At 39.0% G+C, this 17916-nt stretch overlaps 1 protein-coding gene across 7 annotated transcripts in view; it reads right to left on the bottom strand.

Annotated features, from left to right (window-relative positions):
• The window catches only part of SGCD (sarcoglycan delta), a 438990-nt gene that overhangs the window by 308241 nt on the left and 112833 nt on the right, over positions 1–17916 (bottom strand). The window lies entirely within an intron of this gene.

Raw genomic sequence — 17916 nt, 5'->3', positions numbered from 1 at the left:
GCAAAGATCAATTGAAGACCGTTGAAAACATAAAATAGACTATTATATACTCAACAACAGTGAGGAGGGTTGACCCTAGAGCAAAACTAAAGTTCCACTTTTAAAAATTCACAAAAAGGGATAAGGTCATTAATGGAAAAAGCACAGGCATTGTACCTTTTGCAAATAATCTTTCCTACCTGCCTGATCGCTCCGGGTATTTGTCTAAAAAGCTGAGCTCTGCATACTCCGCTCCGCTTTGCTTGCCAGGATAGCTGGCAATCCCAGTTTCCTTTGAGCATGCTGGGATGGAATGAACTGCAGTGCACCTGTGCAGGAATTGTATGTCAATTCTATTTTATCAGGCTTGGCCAATAAAGATGGCTAAAGATCGCCTCAATGATAAGAAGAAAGAAGGAGATGGTGGTGCCCTATGAGGGAACAGTGACAGGTGAGTATTTCAGATTTAGTTTGGTTTTAGGACCATCCTCTGCAGCCCGCTAGGTGTTGGCTACAGACTATGTCCTATAGACAAAGCTTTGCAGACTGGCAGAAGGGAGATGAGTTCCAACACTGGGCCTAATTTATTAAACCTCTCCAAGGCTGGAGAGGATACATTCTCATCAGTAAATCTGGGTGATCCAGCAAACCAAGAATGGATCTGGTCCAGGATTCAAAACATTTGCCAGCAAATAGCAAATGACTTTGAAGAAATCCATTCCAGGTTTGCTGGTTTACCCAGTTTCACTGATAAAAGTGTATTCTCTCCAGCCTTGGAGAGCTATAATAAATCAGGCCCACTGTCTGTATCCCAGCACCTGAATAATACAGACACTGATAGAGCTGCCACTGATTGTATACATCACCAACCATAGTGCTTAGTTTTTAGATTGGTATTTGACTGGAAGCCCTAAAAACAATGTGCAGTATTTTGCCCTTCTATTCAAAAGTGAATGAAATCTTGGTTAGATGTAATTAATTTTCTGTACACATGAAACTTTTGGTCAAGAATAAATACAAGAATTAATGAATGTACAGATCCAATTGAGTTATAAGATTGAAAATTGATCGGAAATGATTAAAAAAAACTGCCTGGGTGCACCAGCCCTTACAACTAAGTTTTTTCTTTAGTGTCACACTGCACACAATACATAATCTGGAGCTTTTCCTCTGCTGTGAAAGTAGCCACAGGGGTGGTAAGAACATGATAAACATCTAGCGGTCTCCTAGCGGTTATTCAAGGAGCAATGATAGTGATGTCATTTAAGTCACCATAGTGGGGTACCCCGGGTCAGATCTCTGCAGAAAGATAGGGCTAACTTGTAGTACTTGCAGGCATTATCATGAATTCCCTAAGTACTGCATCCATTTTTAGCTTCTTGGAGGTCACTGCATACACAAACCTTGCACTCTGTAATGTAAGTGCTAAATTCTGGATGTCACCCAAGCTATGGTCCAGTAGTGTCTGACCCAACCACTTACCACTTACTGTGGATGAATGCATGCACAGGCTTTAAAGAAACCATCAAATTGCACACAATTTTCTGCAGATTCATGCTAAACCAAACTGCTCCTATTTAGGGCTAGCACACTGTGCATTTATTAAGTTTTCATCTTTTAGTGACAGGCACAATGGCAGGCAGCGCCAGGGTTAAGCAGGTGCTTCTGCTACCTGTCACCATTTCACCCTGTACACATCACAGCGCCAGAAAAGATTCCTTTTGTGGCTCATCAAGGAATGTGCTGACCTACTTCCATGGGGCTGTCAGGGCTGCTTAATTAGGGCTTTATATACACCTGCATAGAGCATATCCAAGACACACACGCAACTTCAAGTCCTTGTAACAGATTTTTTCCAAAATTGCTGCCACTGAATACCATTTGCATCGTGACTGTAAAACAAAATATTCCGCCCTGTCCCTAGGGCAGCTTGAGTCTTGAAGAAAGCAGCTTGAAGAGACATTACCTGAACAAATTTTACATTACTGCAGGTAGAATGTAGTCTTTTACAGCAGTGTATATACCCTATACAATTCAAGATTTGCAGCAGATGTAAATGCAAGGTATGGAAAGAGTCATGTCATTTCTCATTTACAGGCATACTATTTCTTGGCTGGTGAGATATTATAAGACAAAACAGCTAATCATGAGATAATCATTTCCCAAATGAATATTCACAGTAAGACACTGGCCTCTGCTATTCTCCAGCAACCCAAGGGACAGCATCATCGAGATTGGCAAACACGTTCTATTGCTTCAAATCCCAAATGAGAAGAGGAGAATCAGTGGGTGGTGATCAGCTGAAAAAAGATTTCACTTTAGATTTATTTCAGGCCCAATTCATTTAACAGATTAGAAATCAATCATTGGTAAGAAATCTGCCCGGATTTACCAGCTATTACAACTAGTGTGACTAGGTCCTCATTGACCTTCATTTTATTTATTTGGGATATGTGCCATGTTATTGTCTCCCTGGGTAAAATGTTTCTATGTATCTGTGAAGGCTCTCATTTATCCAGATCATTGTACATATTAACATATACATACTGCTAGACTAATTCGGTAGATGTTTGAAGATGTTTCACTACTTATCCAAGTGGCTTCCTCGGCTTCAAAGGGTATTATTATTATTATTACACAGTATTTATAGTGCGCTAACATATTGCACAGCGCTGTACTAAGTCCGTAGTCATGTCACAAGCTGTCCCTCAAAGGGTCTTACAATCTAATATCCTTACCACAGTCATGTGTCTTTAATACAGCCTAAGTTCAATTTTGCCAATTACCTATCTGCATGTTTTTGTTTTTTTGATTGAGGGAGGAAGCCGGAGTACCCAGGGGAAACCCATGCAAACATGGGGAGAACCTGCAAACTCCATGCAGATAGTGTCCTGGCTGAGATTCAAACCTGGGCTGCAAAGGTTGGGCAGCATCTTCTTCTTCCACCACTACAGATCTATGTGGACCTTGCTTTTCCTATTTTTCTAATATCTAAGACATCGTTCTTCAAACCTCTTTCTGGTCATTCATTATGTTCTCTACCCTTTTGATCTCCACTGTACTATTCTTGCTGCTCTTATTTCATTCATTCTTTCAACATGCCTATCCCACACTGTTCTTCAAGCTCTGCACCAACTGTTCATTGCTCTGAATTGTGGTTTATTCCAAATCTCCACATTATTTTTAATAACCTGTTTCAAATACCCACAAACTAAACACATGTTACCTCTGGTCTTATAATGGTTTTATAGAACCTAAGCTTTGATTGTCAGCCAAGTAAATTGTAACATTAATCTCTTCAATGAAACCTGTTGACAAAGTAAAGATGGAAACAATATTTTGAGAACCTACTATCAACAGAATAAAATAAGAAGTGGGTGAGGAACAAAGAGATAATGTTTGTTTGTGTACTTGTATACAAGAACCAAAAAATGAACTTGTCCAGGTGATTAGAAAAAAAAATTAAAAATGGCAAGGCCCCCGGAAGAGATGATATAGTTGCTGAGCTTGTATAGACTTCTGGAGTAGTTATGTGAAAACAAATAACGGTATATACCAAACAAACCGTAAAATATAGTTGGAACAGCAGACTCCAGATGACTGGTAAGTAGTAGAGTTATTTAACCAATCTACAAAAAAGGAAATAAGTTGGAAAGTAGAAATTACAGGGTATTTTATTATTAAATGTTGCATACAAAATATTCTCTAGCTTGTCTCCATTTTGTCATGGTGCCACAGGGCGGGGTGGTGGACCCTCTGTGTCACTAGCCAAGAGACATGCATGGGGTGCAGAGTCCAAGCAACATCCTAGTGTCTTCCCTAGGACCTCCAGAGGTGAGGATGTTGCGCTGCAGGCTGTTGCCAGGGTGCGCCCTTCCCCGTCCGGCATCGCCAGGGGAAGCAGATGCCGAGCATCGCTGGAGGACACCATGGACATCGTTGGAGTACGTCGCTAGAACGTGGGAACCAGTTAGGACATGCTAAACTCCCTGGCAATTCCACCATGAGTGCGACTCGGGGTTACTGCTTTTGGTATGGTAAATCCACCCCGAGTCACACTCGGGAATACCGCCAGGGAGGTTAACTAAAAGTAACCTTTGGTTACCGGTATGTATTTTTTTTCTGTTATATGCTCAGATTAAACTTTCCAGGTTGGTTGCGGGTTTACTGTAACACTATTTTGTAGCATAGTATTTTAGGTTTTCCTCAATTCTACCTTTTTTCACGATTCACCTCTACCTTTCCTGAAGTTCAGTCACATGACCTCAGAAGTCCTTTTTTGCTATTGTCTGATGTGGGTGGTGGGTGACCCAAACAGCTAAAGACCAGAGCTCAAGTAGTGACATGTCATCTCTAGCTGTCCAGCTAAACTCTAGTACAAACTCATGTGATGATGCTCCTCTCAAGCAATGTGATGATACACCTTTAGGGAAGTGTCCATGGTGGCCCCAGTTTACAGGAAGTGGGTTCACTGACCTGAGTGTCATCAAACCTGAAACAGCAGTGGTAGAAGCTGGACAGAGTGGGGTATCTATGAAGGAACAGGGAGGAGGTGAGTATCTCACCAAAGCTACTTTTTTATTATAACACATGCTGAGTTAGTAAAGTTGTACTTCCATCAAAAAGCATATTAAGGCCTTACATCTCCAGCCAAACATATCCTATTTATTTGTAATATCTAAAACTTCAATGAAAACAGAAACATAAAAAGCCACTCACTAAAAACAATCTATAGTTTTCCTTTCCATAAAAAATGATTTGTGCAACCTGTTCTGTATAGATGTTTACGCTGTTCCCACTAAAGAAGTAGAAGACAAAGTGCTCACATGCTGGGATGTTTGCACACCGCACTTGTTTCTTGTTTGTGTGTAAATGCTGAAATAAATAGTCTTTAGTTTTATAAAAGGTTACTGGCTTAAGCATCCACAAGATTTATGACTAGATGCAGCCTAAGAATTACAGATCTGGTTTACTGCTGCACACTTCTGAAGCCTCTTTTACATTGAAGCATCGGAGCACTGAAAACAATCTCCTTGTCCTGTATATTTTGTAAAATAAATAATACATTGAACTGTATCAAGATTCTGTTCATACTTTTAATTTGCTACTAAAACATTATTGCATCCTTGGAAGAGTAAAATATTTTGTGTGCTCACCATCACATCCAGCAGGCCTTCTGAAATGAATTGTAAATGCACAAAATATACAGTTTGTGCCTTGTAAATTGAACTCCAGGCAGATGAAATAGAACAAGTAATGAATAACAGTAACAATCTCTCAACAAGATTTTGAAGTGTATCTGAGAATTTGCGTCTATTCAGTCAAAAGAGAATTTGAGAGGTCAAGTACTGATGGTAAATGAAATGACCTGACTCACAATTGGCTCTCCAATTCATACTAAAGGTGTTCAGTAGAGTTGAGATCAGGGTGTTGTGTTAACCAGTTGAGTTCCTCTACCTTCGTCCTAGGACGGGGTGATGACAGAATCCTGGGCCTGTCATCTATGCATGGTGCCTGCACACAGCTAAGCCTTTGCCATAATTGTGAAGTATGCTGTGTATACCAGCTGATTATGATAATCAGCTCACCACCCACCAATGAGTACCATTAAGTTTTAATACAATACTACAATTGTGATGCTAGGTACTGTACTTACCCTCTTCAGAGCAGCTTCCTATCGACCTAAATAGGTTCTTAGTGATTGTGACAGGGTGCCAATGCAGCAACAAAATTGACAATCAGAGAAAAGAAAATGTCACACCATACTAAGAAATTCAAGGCAGGGTCACCAGGTATTATTTTAATTAAATCTGCAGATTAAAAAAATGTTTAAAGATGTGTTAAAATCATTAGCATTTCATAGCTTATTTAAGTTGTTATCAGTTTTTATCAGTTTGTCCTAGCCACACTCCTTATGTTTTTACATTTTACATCAGCAGAATTTATCATTTGTGAAGATCCACCTGTATGGATATAAACTAAACAGATCGTTGCAGCTAGCCTTCCCACTATGCAGGTAAAAAATGCTGACCTAACATACTAAATCAATGAAAATCCAACTGGTATGTAGGCAGCCTGGTTGTGTAAAGGGTGGCCCACTGCCCCGATTAACCAAATATATTGCTTTTTCTGCAGATGTGTTACAAAAGGTAAAAATCTGATTGATTGGGTGTTATCTGTGCCAATTTTGTTTATTGCGCTGCATTTACACGTAATTCTAAGATGATGCCGTTCGTGGATTTACTTAGAAGAAGTTGTGAATGTATCTACTTGTAGTGTAGTCAGGTATTTGAGCCTATAAGCCATTTGTGAGTATTTAAAACAAGCAGACGGGCATGCAGGAGACAGATTACAATCCTTGACTAGTTATTAAACAATAACAAGCCATAAAACACTTGATGATTTGACATACGGCTGTACTGCTGTAGACCCCTGCGTCCTATAAATGTAGTGACATTTTCCCTATACTGCTGAAAAAGCTGCAAATACCAAATATCTTCTGTTCTGTATGAATTGTATTACCAAGCTCTATACACAGAGAATGGATACATCGGAAAGAAAGCTAGCAGATCTCCACTTTATATATTCTATACTGCATGTATGTGATAGATGACAGTTGTTCCTGATTTCCAGGAACAGTTCCAGGGTTTCTAATCAAGTATATAAAAGTATAATTTATAAATGAGAGAAAGACAAACATAGGGTATTTTTGAATGCAGCAATGTAATAATCCGTATGGATAAAGCATGTACAATGTTACAATTCACAATAGTACACGTATCAATTATACACAAATAAAATGTTGCCACTTAATTTTCAGTGGAGTAAGGTGTAAATACTAGACATTGATTCCTAGGTAAACATGAGCTGAATGGAAAAGTCAAGTAGATATCATGGCCCGACGCGTTTTGCCCTATATGGCTTCCTCAGGGGACTTGTAGACATCAAAGTGCAATATTAAAAGCTTATGGGAAGAGATCGCAAATAAATCAGTGGTGCGACTCATCAATCCAAATACTGGGGTAGATGTAAGGTAAAATCCTGGAGGCGCGGGCGCCAGATGGTAGTGCTATTTTAGAAGAGCAGCGGTCTATATAAAAGCCTTTCTTCCACTATACACTGCCTTCAGATCATTGAAGGAGGTGCTTGGACAAGCTATGGAATATCTTCTACATTCAATGAGTCCAGTTAAATGTCTTGTTGAAACTACTATATGCTAAACCATGACCTAGATGATTAGGAACCTTCACTGACATCATCTAATAATGTTCTTTTGGTGTATTATTTATCTGTGCTTTCAGTAAATACAACAAACTCTTAATTGATGTGATAACAAATTTGTCCAACTGCCCAGAATGTTTTCAGCAAATACAGTATCTGCATCGTCCAGTGCCCCGGCTGTAGCCTCCTGGGATGGGTAGTGTCCTCTAAAGGTATTATTGAAAGATGGTTATGCATCAGGCGCCAACTATCTTTCTTGAAGAATCCACACCAATCCAATGTCCACATATAACTTTTCTCTGTGGCATACCCGGGTGACAGGTCAAATCAAAATGTGCGAGTTATCTATCCAAAACTAAAAAATGTTCACTAGACATACACTAGACCAGACCTGGCAAGAGAAAGCTGAATTCTAACTATGCTTTGAATTATTGCTATTTGCTTATCATTTCTGCTCCTTGTAATGTCTCCTTGAATAGGCCTAAAAGAGAACTATTTATAATAACAGGAGCTCAGGAGAGCTGAGGTTTGCACATACTAAACAAGCAGATTGTACCTGTACTTTTTTCTCCAGTTGGTCAAAAAGCTGAAATGTGCTTTCTCTAAGCAACATAACTAGGTTTATTTCTCTCCTGGGTCTTATAAATCAAACACACAGTACCCTGATTGTTTTATGACAGTGAAGTCTTTATCTTGTGTGGTTAAGTGCTCTAAAACCATTGGGTGCATAATATAAAGAATCATAAAAAAAAATTCTGCCTTAAATTCTCTGTATCCTATCTATATGTTCAGAACAGACATCTTTTAATATTTTAAGGTGGTCTACGAAAAAACAATATGCTGTAATGAAGGCAGACAATTTTTTAACTTATAAAATGTACATAGGAAAAGGGCTAATATGTTTTCCAAACATTTTGGAATATTTTCATGTAAGGTAATGTTTGTACCTTCCACACCTGTCAAGCAGAATCTCTATTTCTGTCTGATAAGTAATATTGCCTATATAAATGGTAAGTTGCAGCTCTTGGGTTTGGTTAAAAGCAGGGGTGTAGTGGAGAACACCGTGCCCTCACTTTTTTCAGAATGCAAAACATTTTTTGGTGGTCTGCGGGTCGGTCAACCCGTCAAAACGACCACGCTGGGGGGGGGGGGGGGTGCATTGGCCAGAGCTGCGGACCATGTCTTCTGTATGGAATTGCAGGCTCAGGGCGGTGGACAGGTTGTGTCTCTGAACACAACCCGCCCACTCTCCCATCGCAGGCTCAGACGGGCAGGTTCTGGTATCATGATCTCACTCTGGGGGAAGTTTCTTTCCCTTTGAGTGACACATGGGCAAGGGTGGAGTGTGGCGGGCCATGGATAGTACCGTGCTCCCTCCTTATTTTTTACGACTACACCCCTGGTTACGAGAGAGTAACTAACAGCAATTCTTCAAGAATGTCAGAAATGCCAATGAATTCTGAATGAAGTTAGAAGTCAAATTCATGTATTATACACAATTAAAACCTGGTAACAGTTTTTTTTTTTTTTTTACAAGACAACCAGAACCTGACGAGAATGATAATTTTTTCTCTTCCTTCTATTTTCCCAATAATACTTTTAATACTACAGAAAAACTTTTGACATTACCCACTACATGAATGTTAGACTACTTCACTAATGGGGTTCTTAGATTTACTTTAGAAGCATTTTGTACATTACAGGGTAATGCTGAAGCCTTTACCACAATGCTGTTTAAGTTTCAAACTATTTTTAATCTCCAGCTACTTACACTGATTGGCTCCTATATACAAAAAATGCTCATTTTTGATTACCTGCTTTGGGAATAACAAGTAGGAATATGCAAGAGAGAATTTGACAAACTGTAACTGAAAATAAGGCTTAAAAAAAAAAAGAAAATAAGATTATCAGAACTGAAATGCTAATGTGTAGAATAGAGGTCTGCTTTGCAAGGTGGACATACTCAACTAATATTTTCACTGGTAAACCATGCAAGGGACAGGGGCACCCAGGAAAGTCAAAATGGTTCTTCCTGTACTAATATTTAACAAGGCAGCAAAGTTTTCAGTGCACAATGGCTTTGTATACCAAGTACATAGTGTAAAAAAAACAAAGACCAAGCCACTACTTAAACTCACTTTCTGTCTAGGGTACCCACTAATAAGTTCTCAACTTGTACTTTTTATTATGTTCTGTCACTATTCAGCCTTTTCATGGAAAAGCAGGCTTCCATGGCAGGAAGAACAAGAGCAGAAGAGCCCCAAGCAGAAGTCATGTTGCATATAATAAAGCCTGCAGACAGCTTGGAAGAATAATGAAGTCTTTATATTATGTAAGATGTGGACCTAGGAATAGAGGCTTAATTCCACCTAAAGCTCTACAAAGCCTCTGGGAAATTAAAAGTTTGTTTTCTTCACATCAGCCACAAACCCAAACTATCTCATACAAATACACCATCCACAATTGCATGCCTGCTTCCCTTTAATATGCATTATGGATCTCTGGAGCCCACCAAATCATTAGTATAAACCCATAGAGCTGCACAGACACACTAGTGACATAGTGACTTCGGGAGATCCCCAGCCTGCAATAGAGTGGAATTTTCTGTACTGATGACACTTACTGGTGATAATTGGTAAAATATTATACCTCTATTTTAATAAGCAGTGTTTGACCTTTTTTTCGTCTGCCTATGCACATGGTAAGTGTTGCAAGCTAAGCTTATAAAGAAACTGTTCAGCCCCTGGACAGCTCCCAGTGAACATGACCAATTTTCATCTGTCTTGATTCAGTCTTCTTGAGTTCTTCCACATTGTCTTCAGACTGAGTACGGAACACAAAGGGATATGCAACATGTTCTCTTCTTTCATGACTTCTCCATGAAAATTCTGCAGACTTGGGCCTCTTTCCCTTATGTCAGTGCCCATAGTGTTGTTTCCTGCTTATTGCTTATTTGCACCAGAGCTTTTGCTTGTGTCCAGTTCCCATGTGCTCGGATGAAATGACGGAAGCAAAAGAAAGCATCTTTCAACAAATGTATGCCAACCGGTCTGCCTTGGCAACCATCAGGCAGTTGGCAGCGCATCTCCCATATCCCCACAAGGTGTCTCCTTGTCCTTGCTTGCCCTTGCCTGCTTCTGAATTAAGTTTTGTAATTTTTCATAAATATCACGTTGGAACCGGGAAGCTCTGCTGGTATGTGAAAATCAGCCTGAAATTGTTCTGTCCTGTCGCAGAGTCCATGAAATGCTTTAAAGCTCTATTATCTGTGACATGAAGGAATGAGCGGGGGAGGAGAGGGAGCAAGGAGGAGGAAGGGGGTGCTGAGCAAGAGAAGGAGAGCATGAATATAATCCACACAGCAGCTGGGAAAGGGATCTGTGTCTGGATGAAATACTATAAATCCTGCAGACAAGGAACAGAAGAACAGGAGTCACTATCATGTGGATAAGGGGAAGAAATGCCACTGAGCCAGGAGCTCAGATTGAGCAGCACAGTCATTGACTTTTCTCAGTTCACTAACTTTGGTGATGAGTTAAACAAATTGCGGGTAGATACCATTTAATTCAGCAGAATATTAGATTTTAATAACTGCTTGTATACCTACCTGAAACTGTCTTTATATTGGCTTGACTGGAAAGGAGAACCATGAGCAAGTAAAAGTCTACTGCATTAAACAATGGTGCCCTTCTAACTGGAAGATTGCAAACAGGAGGAAACAACACAGGGAGTAGCATGATGACCGTATCAGTGTGTTAATGCTCATTTATTATCCAATCAGTAGGTAGGGATTTGTTCCTCTTGGAGAAAAGTGAGTTGACAAGACCATAGCTAAACAGAATTACAAATCTGCTGACAATAAAGTCTATATATATGTTCATTGCCTGATTGTTTAGGTTTGGAGAATAAATTTGTGTCAACAGCACATCTGAGGTTTATCCCTTCTTGTTCTATTCAAAACACACACACACATTTTTACTTTAGCCTGTCTTTTTTTATATCAGCAGTCCCCAACCTGTGGTCCGAGGAGAAGGACCCCTGCAATGGGAGAGTGGGTGAGTTCTGGCATTATGACGCTCTGGAGGAAGTTTCTTCCCCTTTGAGTCCGTAAATTTAGTGGCCCAAAATTTAGTGACATCCAAAAGGTTGGGGGCCACTGTTTTACATGATCATATCTGGGCTGTGCAGAGGGCTCTGATATATTACAGCAGGGTTTTCTCAAAAATTGGGGTTCCTTCAGAGGCTACTGGGGGGTTCCTTAAGCCACGAGCAATCTGTGCCTATCAGGTCAGTTTAACTGATACTAATTGTATCTTTTTGGCTATCTGGGTGGTATTCTTCTCACTAGACAATAATATAGGAGACATTTCACCCATTGACCACCATGCCAATGCACTGTGAGCTGTAGATACAATAAATTTAAAGTATAGAAGGGTTAACAAGGACTTCCCTATGTAAAAAAACATTGAACAAGGCTGCATTACAGCCTCTGCTTACTGTTCCTTGTTGGCTGCAGGCTCAAAGATATTATCACAAAAATCCTTCTCTATTACCCACCAGGTACAGATGCTCATAAATGTGCAAACATACAAATACTTTGAATTGTAAGTGGAGGTTATGAAAACAGTATTAAAAGTAAATTTAAAAAATGTACCTGCTTTGTTTGCATGGCATATGCTGCAAAAAGATTCTTCTGATAAGTTAAGAGCATTAAGGCACACAAGTACTCTTTTTTTTATTTTAGATTTAAAAAAGAAGAAGCTGTATGTGTCCCATTGTCCCTGAAGGCAGGAAATAAGAATAAAGCCCATCTTAGACAGTTGTCGCTGAGGCAAGTGTCCTCATAAACAGATTTCCCCTCATCTCCTCTTCTGGTGACAATTGGAACATAACTTTGAACAAATACAACTGGCTGGAATCCCCAGCATGAGTTAGAAATACAAAAACTTTATTACCTTGGTTAAGACAGGTAGGAACAATTTAGCTATGCATTTGATAATCAGATACGTGCTATAAAGTTCTTAAATAAATCCTAAAAAAGAGTAATAAAACCAGACAGGAATTCTAATATATTCCTATTCTATCCTAATATTTTGAACAAATATACTTTGAAGATGACACTACCAAACCAGATTTACTGTCTACTGTCTCTACTTCTTTACTGCAGAATGTTAATAATTACAGAAGCACTTCATTAAGCATGGAGATAAAGGCAGGAAAATCAAAATAGAGGAAGATCCAATGGAAAACACAATCCATAGGTGTCTTCTGCAATATATGAAGTATGAATATCTAAAATGATTTTGTAATTATAAGGGAATCACCTAAAGCTCCCAGTTGGCATTCTTATTAATAATCCTAAGAAAAACACACTGCAGTGTCTCTAAGGCTAAAGGGGTGAGTTGCATGGTAACATAAAATATATCTGAAGTCTACAATATATATAAAAATCTTTAAAATCTATTTATATTTTAAAAGTAAGCCTACTTGTCTTTTTAGGTTTAGTGATTTTTTTATACATTGGTTGATTCTAACAATAATTCTCAATGAGTCTCTGGCTTAATAAATAAAAAAATGTAAATATGTAAGGAATTTTAAGTCCCTTGTTCTTATTTTAAAATCGCTTATTTAAAACATAATACCATCAGCAGGATATATCTTAGGTGAGAGATAAAAATTATGTAAATGTATAAAAAATTGCATTATCTCAAATGAATACGCTTTGTGAAACTGATAGCTGAATATGTAATTATGGGAAGTACTGAATGGTGTCTAGCAGTTTTCTAAGTATATGTGAGCAAAATTCTCACTACACCTCTAAATAGATGAAATCCATCAAACTATTTTTAAACCCATTAAAGTGAACTTATCATTTAAATTCACACTTCATGTAAATCAGGGGTATCAAACTCTGTTCCACGGGTCTAATCTGGCCCGCAATGTCCTTTTTTTGGCCCCCAAAGGAATCCTAAATTTGAATTGCAGCTGGTCCTCTGCTGCATTGAAATAGCACCGCTTCTACTATTCCCGGCATCACTCTCGCCTTTAGACCAGTGGCCTCTCTGCCTAGGCGTGGCCCCGCATTGGACTGTTTTATAGACGCAAGTAATGCAGGCAATTGTATTAGCGGCATCACTCTTGTCTATAGACCAGTGGCCTCTCTGCCTAGGCGTGGCCCTGCATTGGACTGTTTTATAGACGCAAGTAATGCAGGGAATTGTATTAGCGGCATCACTCTTGTCTATAGACCAGTGGCCTCTCTGCATATGTGTGGCCCCGCATTGGACTGTTTTAAAGACGTAAGGAACTGTAGTAGCGGTGCTATTTCAGTTTCAAGTTTGGCCCGCCCACGACTTTGTCTAAGTTTTTTTTTAGGTAAACTGCGTATTTGAGTTTGACACCCCTGATGTAAATCAACATGTTATCAGTAATAATCACTATTTTACAAGTTATTGCTTGGCATGAGAAAACATATCCTGAGCTGCCTCGTGTCACCTACTGCCTAGGTCAGCATTTTGTACATGAGAAAACCCTTGAAATACCTTTCTTGTCTTCAGGGAACCTGACAGACTCACAGTATATTACATGATGGTCAACAGGAAGAATGTTTCTTACATTGTTGGCCAGTGGGAAGAATGTCACCCTTTACAAATAGCCTAAAGAATAATTGTTTTAGAACCAAGGGTACTTGGTGGTGGCTGCAAATTCCTGTATCGCGGCTTACCAGAAGAAGGTGGATCCAACTCCCATTCAGCTATGGCTGCGAAGGGTCAATGAGATATACCACATGGAAGACCTGACTTCCTCCTTAGGAGGACTGAATAGACAGTTTTACAACACATGGTTTTACTGGTCTCAGTTTCTTACATCGGCGGAGTACGTTGGTTACCTGGGCACACCGTAATCAGTCAGTAAACCTAACCTCTTTGGGGACTTACCCGACAAGCCTGAGTTTAGTTGAAGTCTGGATGCCGGACGTCCCTCTGAACATAGTCCCTGGTAATCCAAACTTAGTTACCTCGTACTACCGTGCCCCCGCACAATGCATTCTTAGATCACCAATTTTGACTATCCCAATTTCATTGAGGCATGGTAATTCTTGCCCGATCCTCCCCCTTTCACGTTCTTATCTCCCCCACCTGACAATAATCTGATCTGTTGGCAATATCACAGGGAGGGGGCCAGGTCCTTAAGGGCTACACTGACACTTTTCCTTGTTTGCGAAGATTAATCAGTCCTGCCTGAGTACCCAGGACTGTGGTTCCATTTTGGTTGTTATCTTAGTAACTACTCTCCTTCTCATGGATGACTGTTTTTTAGGAGTCTTATGTCCGGGTCCAGTAACTGGAAACTATTTCTCCCCAAACAGCCATATATGTGGAATAACTCTCCTCCTTATTTATTTTTTATTGATCTTTTCTTTTAGAAAACGTTGCAATTTTTTAATTTTTTTTCCATTTTTTTACTTTGTTTCTTGCTGTTACATATTTTTATATTTTTGTGTTGTCAGTTTTCCAATGTCTTTGCAGTAATGTACCCCCCCCCCAATGACTATGTTCCCCCTCACCCCTTTTTTTCACCCCTTCCCTGTTGTTGTGAAACCATAAAAATATAAATGTTTTTTTTAAAAAAGATTAATTGTTTTTGTTAAACTGTATTAATAATAATAATTGTTTTGATAAACTGACCTGAAAGGGACAAATTGCTCATTGCTCAAGAAACCCCTGGCAAAGTTAGGAGGAAACCTAAGGTTTCAATTAAACTTTGGTTAAAAAACACTGCCCTAAGAAAAGGGGGACATGCTCTTTGATAAGCAGAAGCAATGCGAGAGTTGTTTATGTCATCAGTGACAGTAGAGAGTCTACATTAAGACCAGCAGTTTGGTAACAGGATCTGCAGGAAGCCTGCATATATAATGGGCAAAAATGGTTCCCACGTGTACAAATATCATTATAAGACTATACATCCGCCTAGATTGTAAGCTTTTCGGGACAGGGTCCAATCCTCCTCCTGTGTCACTGTCTGTATCTGTCTGTAATTTGCAACCCTTAATTAACCTTCCTGGCAGTATTTCTTAGTGTGGCTCGGGGTTAATTTTCAGTACCAAAAACGGTAACCCCGAGCCACACTTGTGTGCCCTGGCCTCGTGTTCCCGTCGTAGTCAATGGGACGTGTGAGCGTGCGGGGGCAGTGGGCTGGGGGGTCATGTCTGGTGGGAAATTTAAACAGAATACACTGCTTTGACATTCAAGAATACTAACGTATTCAGACCTCCAGGGGGATTAATGTACAGTGCTACGTAGTATGTTGGCACTATACAAATCCTGTTTATTATTATTAATAATTACAGCAGCAAAGTTTTTAAAGTAATACCATTACCTGTCAAGAATATATATTTCAAGCATATTTGAAAACATTAAAATACTTTAGTATATTTATACAGTATATAGTAGTGTATCATTCAGTGAGTAATCCTTTTCCATCCAGATGGTAAAAGAGTACCTTCTGCTGTGCAAAGCACCTGGTGCATTTCAATAGTGGCTCTGTCAGGTTTTATTATTATCTTCCACATACTCCTTCGCTGCTATAATCTACTTCTGTAAATGCCAGTGAAAACGGTTTATTAGGAGCCAGAACTAAAATGGACACAAACACAAAAAGTCACCAGGCGGTAGAGCTAATTGATTGTTGCTTTTCTAAAAAAAAAGAGACACAGCATGCCTCTTTTATCAAAAAAAAAAAAAAAATCTGGCTCCTGGTGGCTTTTGTTAAAGCTACACTCTATGGCACATACGCTGCGTTGTGTCGAGCTCCACTCTGTTTGAGGTGGACGTGCGTGGGAGTTACATTATCAGAGGCCATCCAATGGCCAAAGAGGATCATCAACTTCTTAAAAGTCCACCGTGGAGATGGTGGTGAAGATGACACCACTGAGTATACAGCCATGACGCAGCTGCATGTGGGTAGGTATGTGCGCTCATACTTGCCCGATTATGGCAGAAGCTCATTATCCACCAACGTGTTTAACTCCTCTTTAATGTAAGTATACCATTACAGCCCTGGTGACTGGAGCTGACACAGGGATTCCCCCTTTTTTTAATCGTAGCTGCTAAATGGAGTGTCAGGTAGAGTAAAAAAAAGGAAGTAGAAAACGAAAATAAAAACAGCTGGTGTGACCTTTATTGAACTGAGGCCACCAAATTTAAATATTGGTATGCAATATAATACATTTTTGTTCTTGGGTTTAGATTTGCTTTGTGTCTAAATGGAAATACCACTTCAGGGGAGCTGCAACATTTGAATATATTTCTAGAACTGCTGAAAAAACTACTAGGGTCAGAATTCAGAGACTGACAAATGTGTGTGTCTTTCTAATATAGCCTTTGCTAACGATTTTAACATGGAGGAACCCTTTCAGTTCCCAGGTAATCTTTTCTAATAGCTACTATATCTATAGCTCAGGGTACATTGGTTTGTCAGTTGAGATATAAGAATAAAAAACTGCTCTACAGCATATAAAAAAATCATTTTTGGCAATATTTATTGGTTTCTCCCTATGAGAGTATTTGTAACAATAAAATATAAAGGAAAGGAAATAAAAAACAAAACCTTGTGGCCTGTAAAACCTTTGAAATTTAATAAATAATTTATCATCACATGGCTATAAGAAGTGCAGAGAAAACAACAATTACAATAATATTAATAAAGGTTATAATGTCAGTAAGAATATTAATATTATCCATATTATTCTTTCCAGTGCCCCCAACCAGGTAATTCCAACAGAAAAAAGAAGGTAGGTCTGATAGAAAATATCAAAGACATTATTAAAGCTTAGTTTGAGGAGGGATGATACAACACAGGCCCAAGAATCATTAAAACTGATGCCCAAATTATACAGAAACTCAAGAGACACCGTATTCATGGACAATATCCAACTCCCCGAGACTTAAATTCATTAATTCATTTATCAGATTTAGCACACTGTCTCTAAGTAGCTTTATATAAATGCAGGGGTGAGTCCATTAAAGCCTTTCAGGCAAACAGGGTGGATGGGTGGTGGAAGATTTTTTTCAACTCAGAACTTTATGCTTCCTAGTATATTAAAAGAGGAGGCTCAAAGGAGTCCTAATAGTTATCTTTGGTTCGAGAAATTTCAACCAAGTCCAGCAAACAAATAGAGATGGAAGGCCAAGAAAAATGGAAGTGAGTTGAAAGACTAGATCAGGACAAGACCAAAAAATATATAGAAACTCAGCCTGAGACTGAAAGCATGAGCATCACCAATGTGAAAATAGGCTAGACGAAAAAATTCGAGCAAGGTTGGCCAGTATAAAAATATTCCTATACATAAGTGTGAATTGAATGAGTCTCTCGAGTCAAAACCAGAGAATGAAAAGGACAATGCCAAATTTTAAAAAAGAAATCCATATCCATCTTTAAAAAAATGTCCAGGCATGTCTTTATACATTTTAAATACCGTATTTTTCGGACCATAAGACGCACTGGACCATAAGACGCACCAGTTTTTTAGAGAAGGGAAATGAAGAAAAAAAAGATTCTGAAACAAATAGTGTCCTAAAATATTTTATGTGCATTAAAAACCAACATCAGAGTCATAAACACATGTAATAAACCCTGTAAAGTGAACAGCAGCATTTAGAACCATTATTAACAAAGTCAGCAAAAGACAAAATTACTGTAAAACACAATAACGAG

The sequence above is a fragment of the Pyxicephalus adspersus genome, chromosome 2, assembly GCF_032062135.1.
Source record: "Pyxicephalus adspersus chromosome 2, UCB_Pads_2.0, whole genome shotgun sequence".
Lineage (NCBI taxonomy): Eukaryota > Metazoa > Chordata > Amphibia > Anura > Pyxicephalidae > Pyxicephalus > Pyxicephalus adspersus.
Note: the sequence above shows the minus strand (reverse complement) of the source record. Positions and strands in the feature narration are given on the sequence as shown.